Genomic DNA, 8,947 nt, shown 5'->3' with positions numbered 1-8,947 from the left:
GGGCGCAGCCTGCACACACGTGGGGTCACCTTCACCACTTCCCCCTCTAGGAAACCGGCCCCACGTTCCTCCTCCCTCGCCCCCGGTCCCCGCTCCTATCCGGCTGCCAGGCGGCGTCCGTGACTGCCCGGACAAGGGCGTGTCGGGTCAGGCAGCGAGGGGCAGGACGCGTGGCGGGGTGCAGCGGGGGGTGCTCCGCGTTCAGGGCACTCCCTCCAGCAGGGCATTTCGTGCATGGGCTGCGTGCACAACCACAAAGTTCTACGGGAAAGATCAGGTTTTCTTCCATTCCTAGTGAAAATGTAATCTCAAAAACTTTTTAATCCCCATGACAGCACATTTTTAAGTGACCTACTAGTTAGTTCCATCGACAGTTCAGGCTCCCTAGACCATAACAGGGAAAGAAGCTGGGCAACGACAAATCTCTGACCCCGTACCTGAGCTGCAGGCAGAGTCCCCGTATCACAACCCCGGCTGGGAGGGACCGGGATCCCGACCGCGGGAGGTGAAGGTTCCTGGAGCCTGACTGCACGCCCCGCCCAGGCACCATGTGACTCCGCGGGGGACGCAGGACTCGGATGCTCGAGGCCACAGCATGTTCCCCACGTCTCAGCACGAGCCCGTGAGAGAAACAGATTTCAGTGTGACCGCGAGGATGACAACAGCCCACGGTCCAGGAACTGCGTGCCGTCTAGAAGCTGAGATCCCAGCGAGGCACTGTGGACCCTGGACACGTCCCTGGGAAAGTCGGGGACCCGCGCCGGCGCCACACCATGCGGCCGCGGCCTCAGGCTCCTTTCCCGCTGCCTCCGAGTGATCGGCGAGGAGACAAATTATAACACGACAAAACTCCCCAAAAGTTAACTGCATCGACTTACTTACGACTAGACCCAAAGCCTCACACAAAAGGCCATTTATACATTTTTATGAGTAATGTCCTTATAGAACTCGAAATTTCTAAATGTTAACAGCATGTTTATAAAAACCAACTCATTTATACACTAACCGTCCAACTACCCAATTCCAAAACAACCGTAAGTGAACTGCTGCTTCGCCACAAGCGGCGCGGGCAGGCACTGCCACTCCCTGCGCAGACTACCGCCCTGGTCACAGGCGGCTACGGTGATTCGACGCCCCTTTTCTAAAGCATCGAACGTGTCCATTTCCCTTCCGGGAGATGCCGTCTCTGGCAATAAAACCTTTTAAATGGCCTTTACCCCTGAAATTGGCCAACCATCCTTTTTCCCAGTTAAACATCAGGTAAGCCTGTGAGGATGAGTGACAACTAGTTTCTCAGCTGTCACCTGGGACCTGTCACTACCAACAGCCACAGGAGAGTGAGACCTCCACACCGGCGCCTGTGCCTTCACCCCACGCCCATGTCCTATTGCCATTCCTGGGGCAGGCAATGCGGGAGGCCATCCAACTCGCTGTCCCTTCTCACGGGCGCCCTGCCTGGAACAGGGGAGCGACGCGGCCCCCAGCTCCTGCCTCCTTCTCTCCAAGGCGCCGCGGCTCCTCACTGTCACCCGAAGTCAACACGTCTCCCCTCAGCACACTGAAGGGCACGAGGGGAAGGAAGCGGTTTCTACGACGCAGCAGTGTGCGACAGAGCTGACACGTAAGCCAAGAGCACAGGTGCCACTGGGACCTCGGGCAGGTGGGCACTGCACTCGGCGCACCTGCCACAGGAACTGCCGCCCAGGACAGCACCAGTCCTGCCGCCAGCCACGGGGATGGCGCAGGGATGACTCCAAGGCCCTTCTACAACCGTGATTAACACCCTCGGAGCCTTAATGGGAAAGCACAGAACATGCAGAACAGATGGCCATGGGAGCAGAGAGATGGACTCTCTAAATACCAAAAAAAAAGGGCTAGCGACAATCGGTAACAGAAATGAGCAGCGTCTCCGATGAGCTTACTAGGAAACCAGACGTGGCTGAAGGAACCTGGTATGACAAGAGGAACTTCGGAAACTGAAAACAGGACGTGAAGAACTGTGGGACGGCTTCGGACACGAACCACACACCCAATGGGCCCATCGCAGCAGACGGGAGGACAGGAGCCACATCTGCAGCCCCAAGGGAGCCTGAGTCGCCCCAGGTTAACGTCAGACACCAAAGCACACGTCCAGGAAGCTCAGAGAACAGCACGCGGGTGAACACTGAGAACCCTAGGCATGTCACACCCAGAGTTCAGAAAATCAAAGACGAACCCTGAAAGAAGCCAGAGAAAACCCCGTCAGCCGCTGGGAGGCAAAGCCGAGAATCGCGCCCAATGAGCACCTGGATCCCACAGTCAACCTCCAATTGTGCACCCTTCAAAGTTATCCTTCAAAAATGAACTCTCTCCGCCAAACAGAAATTGAGGGAGTTTGTTGCCAACAGACCTGCCATGCAGGAAACGTTAACTTTTTCAGAGGCTAGAAAAACGGCACAGTTCAGAAACTCAGACCTCGATAAAAAGCACCACAGAAATAAGTGGATGCAAAATAAAAACGTGTCTTCCTCACTCCCGAGCGCTCTAAGAGATCGCAGTCCACCCAGACAACAGCAAGGGCGCACTCCGTCCCGCACGCCGCGTGGGGCCCGTGCTTCCTGTAAGGACGACGCGGCAGGGAGGGAAGTGGCAGTGCCTGTTCTAGAAGGTGCCTGCGGCAGCCGTGAAACTACTGCTACGTGAGTGTCCCCTTGGATATAAACGTCCGCGGCAAATTCTAGAACCGTTTAAAAGGTTAAAAAAAAAAACCACCACCACCAGCACAGGCGTAGCTCATTTTGCTGTGCGTCGCGGCTTCACGGCACTGCACAGATGCCGCGTCTTCCACAACTGAAGGCGAGACCCTCCACGAGCGAAAGGACCGTGCCTCACTTCACTGCGGCTCGCGCCTCCTCACGCGGCCTGGAACCCAGCCTGCAGTTGCCGCCACGGTGCGCCTGCGTGACCCGTGCTACGGAAGGAGAGATCGCGACACCTTCGGTTAGAAGCGCAAAATGACGAAGAAAAATGTGGGGGACAGAACAGCAACGAAGAACCAGAGCAACAAACAGCGAACGGTAACGAACGTGGTCAACGCTAACCCAAGCGCGTCAGGGGTCTGAGAGCCCCCTGACCCCCTGACCGTGCACAGCCCATCCTGGGGCTGAGCTTGCCCTTCCTTGCACGCTCGCCCCACCTGCAGCACCCCGCTCACCCAGACAGACACCCGGGCGTCTCTAAGACCCTCCCTTCCCTCAACCTCCAGAACCACTCACACCCCCCCTCTCCCCAGACCCTCACCGCCCATCAGCTCCGCCCCTGCAAAAACTACGCAACAGGACAAGTCTGTCACCTTAACCCTTCAATGGTTCCCCACAGTTTAACGTCTCACCAATTTCGGGCCGATTCTTACATCACATGCGTATCACCTTTACTTTCAACATTTTAAAACACCAATTTGTTAACAGGACACATTGGAACATCCGTAAAAATCACAAGTTACAAACACTAGCTACTTTTTCTACAAAGACAGGTAAGTATTACAATAGACTAAATATTTTTTGTAAAAAGGACTGAATTTTATTAGTGTGCTACCAAGAACCACCGTCTGCACCGCCTTACAGGGGCGACCCTGACTCGGGAAAAGCACCGAGGCCATCATCCTGCCCGACCTCGGACCCTGGGTCCCCACTACATGCACAGCGGACTCTGCTGACTGCAGGCGATGCCCGGCTCTTCCGGGCCCCTGGCCTGAGCGGCCCCCGGTGCGCTGACCCTCCTCCCCGTGCTGGACTGCACCGCACGCCAGCCTCGTCCCTTCACACGTCGCACTGCCGCTCTCACACGCGTTTCAGATCGCAAGCTCCTGGAGGGCAGGGCCCGCTCCGCCTCCTGACCTCGGTGACGCAGCCCCTTGCAAACAGCGAGGCGCCCCGGCGAGGCAGTGGGCACGGAGCTGCCAACGTCCCCTCGCGTTCCAACGGAGGAGCAAGCTGCAGCGCCGTGTGCTGGTCAGTATGCACGTGAGTGTGCGCTGTGCTCGGTAACGCAGACGCTGGTGCAGGAAGGGTTTGTGATCACAACTAAACCCTTTACGCGTTTCCCTCTCTGAAATGAGTGTTCTGACGGCCGGTACTTGGGGTCTGCCTACCACCACGATCTCTTAACTGTCAGTAATCCTCTACCACGGCTTCTAAGGACGCCGTCACTACCTACCTGCTCGGGGGTCCATTCTTTGGTCACTATCTGAAATGTGCTTTTAAAATCACTCCTGCCATGTTACGTTCAGAGAAATGACACTACCTGTCCGAATGCATCTAAACCCCACGGGAAGCACCCCCCGGAGCCATTTCAATCAGCATCTCTCTGTGATTTTCTAAACTTTCGGTAGAGCAAGCAAAGTTGAATTTGGCAAACAAAAAATTCATGTGAAATAAAAACATACGAGGACATGATAACTGTGTGACGTGATACAGGTACCAGCAGAACTACCACAGCAATCACACCGCGACACACACATCAAGTACAGCCAAACACGCACGACCCAGGACCAAGCTCACGTGCGCAAACACATGTGCGCAGACACACGCGTGCTCCAAAAAAGGGAGAGCAGTCGCGAGCCAAAGAACCGTCGGCCGGACAGCAGACGCCACGCCCGCACCCGAAGCCACTGCGGAGCGAGCCGGACCCGGCCTAAGCGCTGGCAGGGCCATTTCAGGAGAAATGCTATTTACAGGTCGCAAGTCTCCCTTTTAAAATGTAGGGTCCCACGTGGCAGAGGACACTGCGAGTGTCTGAGTGACGTCGCCGGATCTGCGCCCTTCCTGTGTCAGCAGTGGTCTGAGCACGAGATGGACACCGCTGTCCTCGCTCTCCTTTGGGAAGCAGAGGCCGAGCGCCCGCCCGTCTCAGTGGTAACGGAGTCACCGGACGCTGGCGCTCCAGGGCACGCCGCCCCCTCCACCAGATTAGCCAAACCCTGAAACGCTACTGCACACCCGGCAAGCGCTAGGTGTGACGTGCTCTCCCCGAGTCTCCCCCCAGGAACGGGCCCACGTTCCTTCAAGTCCCGCGTCAGCAGTGCCCCCAAGCAGAAACGGGCCGGGGTCCCCGGCTGCGGCTCGCGCAGGCAGACACGGTTCCTAACTCACAACACAAGCAGCCCGAAGGTAGAGGTGGTCCTTTCCTGCCCTCCCGTTAGGAAGTCCCCAACTCCTAAGGGCCCCGCCCTGCCCATCTAAGACCCCCGCTTTCCCCAGCAGACCTCACAAACGTGGAAAACGACCAGAGCCTGAGCACGGGGCACCCGACGTGCGCCCTTGCTGCCACCGCTGAGTGCCACTGCACCGACGCCTGAGACACGAGCCCCGCCCCCCCCCGGCCGCCTCCCCCCCAGGCGAGTTAAACCGTTCAAACCGTTCGTTATTTGCGTTTACACGTTTTATTACCTAGGAGTCCTGGAAGGTACGATTCTGAGTAAAGTCAGTCTAAGTCGCCCTTGTTAAGTCGCTGAGATCTTCCTTTTATTATCCAAGGAAGAAAGCGCAGACCCCCCAACAGAAGTGCCCGTCTCAACCCCTTCCCAGAAAGGCCCTCTACAGTTGCCGGAGCGAGCTCGCGTCACCTCCGAAAGCTCACCTCAGGCCTCCTGAGACGTGGCGGCTCCCACGTGGATAATGACGTCCCCCTAATGCAGCCCCCACAGGCGAGTGTGAGCTTCATGGGGCTGCAGGGGCACCAGGCCGGCAGCTAAAGCTCTCACTACACTCCTGCTCGGAAACAAAGGCCTAAACTGAACTAAACACTCCGGGATCCCTGACAGTTTACCTCCCCCCAAACAAGGGAAAGCTGCAGACAGAAAGCACGCCACTCCATGGGCAGGCCACAGAGACAGCCGGCCTGCGGGTCGGTCTCGAGGAGAAGGTGGGACCAGACCACCTCTTAGGGTCCCTTCCACTCACCCATGGGACCTGTGCCTGTGTAGAGTTCCTGCCCTGTGAGGGGCCCACAACTGAGCTCAAACAGCCACACACCAGCTGGCACCTTCAAGTTAAAGAAGTTTGATTTTAATGGTTTTCTAAGGGACTCGCTAAGCCATGACACAGGCCCGTGCTCTTAACGGGACTTGGAGAATGCGGCACCTGTGCCCAACACGACTGTTACAGGCGTGCCACCCTCCAGGCCTTCAGGGTGCCCCTAAACTCGAGCCTGGCGTGTGGACTTACGCACCCCACACTCTGAGGCCTTCTGCTACTATCCCACATCTTGGCCAGACACTGAAACGAGGTGTTACTGGACATAAGTGACACCTTTCCACCCACGAGGCCATTCTCCAGTCTCCTGTCACCTAGAACCCACAGAGCCTCACTCCGTTTGCAGAACGCGACCCCTTCGCGCCGACCCCCGGGCCCGCGGCAGGAGGGTCCTTCCCCCGGCCCCGCACTACCACCCACTCGGAGACCATCACTCGCTGGGCACTGTCTCAAGTAACGTCATTCCAGAAGTGGCATGCCCACTCAAGGCAGTCCCTGTCTTTAGCTTAAAGTATAGCTTAAAGTAACAGCAAATCTAAATACTACTTCTATTAACCTAGAAACCCGGCAATTGTAAGTGAATTGTGTTTAAATGTTTCATTCGCATTGTGGCATGCATGCTGTTTGCTGAATGGACTGGAAGCCGGCAAAAGTTTAATGAGAAAAGATCACTGTGGACAAGTTCCCCACGTGTCCTTTCATTATCTGATGAATTTCCAGAACTAAGACAGAGGCAGGGGAGAAACGAACCCAGACGTGCTCTATCGATCGCTCCTCGTCACGTCAGCTACGCACGGGTTTTGTTCTTGGCCAACACCCTGAAGTATCCCTGAAACACACAAGGAATGCGTCCACCTCTGACTCACCTGGACACTGTCACCTATCAGACAGCGCCTGTTAGATTTCCTGTTAAAGTAAACATCCTGGCGAGTGCTCGGACTCTGACTTCTGTGAACTGACACTGTACGTCACGTGACTACACTTCTTTCCCCAACTTTCCTAAGCTCTGGACTCATTAACCGCAGAGCAGGCGGCTTATTAGGATACGGCCACTTCAGGAAGAAGGATCCAACTCCCCCAGTATTTTCTGAGCACTCTGAGTCAGGGACAATGCTACAGGCACCCGAGAACACAAGATGATCCAAGGCCTGCCCTGGAGGAATGCACAGGGTTGCCAAGCACACACAAACACAAGCAAACCAGATGCCTTCGGTCGTAAAGGTCAGGTGAGAATTTTAAAGGGCAGAAAATCACATGCTGCCTAAGGAAACCACCCTTCCAGACAACTGAGGCTTGCAACTGAACATAAAAGACCCCAGAACACAAGAGCCCAAGAGACGGAAGCAGTCTAAGTGTCCCTCGATGGGTGAATGAAGATGTGGTACCCCCATACAACGGACCACTACTCAGCAGTAATAAATAAAATCTTGCCATTTGCCTGACAGACCTAGAGGGCTTTACCCTAAGGGAAATAAGGCAGACAAATACCACGTGATTCACTTACATGTAAAATCGAAAAAGCAAAAGAGAAACGGGCCTGTAGATACAGAATGGTGGTTGCCAGAGAGGAGCGGGGGAGGGGGCCAAGAAAAGAAAGAAGGAACCCTAAGATACCCGCAGTCTGTGTGTGGACAGTCCTGCTGCCTCGCAGCCACGAGCACTGGCTGCCGCTGCTTTCCACTTAGCTAAAAATTTCTTACAAACTTTAAAGTAAAAATTAAGAGAAAACCAACCCACGTCTAAATAACATACAGCTTTTAAAATAAAGTATTAAGGATACAGAGAAGACAGAACCTCTTCTGCTTCGATATGTACCGCAAATCTCAGAAATTTAGCTACTTTCGTTTTCAGATATTAATTTTCCCCATCTTAAAAATAACTTTTTAAATTTACTTTTCTTAGGTAGGATAGTAAAACAAAAAGGATCAACTATGATTTTTAAGTCTCCCCGGAAATACGAAGTTTGGAAAAACATCTTAAAATCAAAACATAATAAAATCATCCAATTCTTACTGCCTGCCTTACCCAGTGACTCATTTTTACAATTAGGTTTTAAAATTCTTCCCATGCCCCTGTCATCATTTCTATTCCTATTCTTATCTTCACCAACTTCATTTTTCTTCTCATTTACCTTTATGTCGAGTTTGAAGTTCTCTCGAATTCTATTCATCCAAGAGAAACTACAGCGTTTGCAGAATCTCCCACCCACCTCACCCCGACTCACTATTAAGTCCGCAGTTACCGCCTTTCGCCACAAGGTGGTGTCCTGGACAAATGTAAACCTAACCAGATTTTTAACACCCATCCTAAACTCTAGAATCATTTCCAAAGAAGTGAAAAGGCAGAAAGAAAGTTTTTAAAAACCGTGTTAAAGTATAAACTTGTTGCAAACACGAGACTGGCTCTACTCACTTGCTCCTTACCAACGGACACCGGAAGTGATGTGCCACCACCAGCCTTGAGCCTTGACCAGCAGGTCAGCTGACCTCTTTTACCTAACAAGCAGGCACACTCCCTGCTCCCCGGTGGGCGGGATCCGGCACCACACGCTAAGGTGCCGTGGTCAGGATCATTCTGCAGTCCCGAGAGCAACGTGCCGAACTTTAAGGTGCCCTCTAAGATTGTGAAAAAGACACAGACCATCCCGTCCCAAAACCGGTGTTTGAATTTGCCCGGAGGAAAACTGTCAGTGGTGTTGATGAGTACATTTGTATTTGTTTGAAACTAAGAGTTACCACAAAGGTGTTCTTGGTTCTACCACTTAAAAACAACAGGCATGCTTAAAGAGGAAAGCTATTGGGGGCCACCTAGTTGTAGTTATCAGACTTTAACTCTCTATGCAGAACGTAGTCTTCGGAGTATTACTCAAATCCTACTCCCCACCCAACTCTCCAGAGAAGTGTGTCCCATGCCAGAAATGCCTCCCAAATGCCTCC

At 53.8% G+C, this 8,947-nt stretch overlaps 1 protein-coding gene across 1 annotated transcript in view; it reads right to left on the bottom strand.

Moving 5' to 3' along the window:
* The window catches only part of DNAJB6 (DnaJ heat shock protein family (Hsp40) member B6), a 57,223-nt gene extending 48,721 nt beyond the window's left edge, over positions 1–8,502 (bottom strand). Inside the window, exon 1 of the mRNA XM_011370391.2 lies at positions 8,424–8,502. The gene's annotated coding sequence lies outside the window, so the exon portion shown is untranslated. The remainder of the gene's footprint in view (positions 1–8,423) is intronic.
* Between the last annotated feature and the right edge of the window lie 445 nt (positions 8,503–8,947).

The sequence above is a fragment of the Pteropus vampyrus genome, unplaced genomic scaffold (assembly GCF_000151845.1).
Source record: "Pteropus vampyrus isolate Shadow unplaced genomic scaffold, Pvam_2.0 Scaffold168, whole genome shotgun sequence".
NCBI classification, from domain to species: Eukaryota; Metazoa; Chordata; class Mammalia; order Chiroptera; family Pteropodidae; genus Pteropus; species Pteropus vampyrus.
The sequence above is the reverse complement of the archived record's forward strand: the minus strand, read 5'-3'. Positions and strand labels throughout refer to the sequence as shown.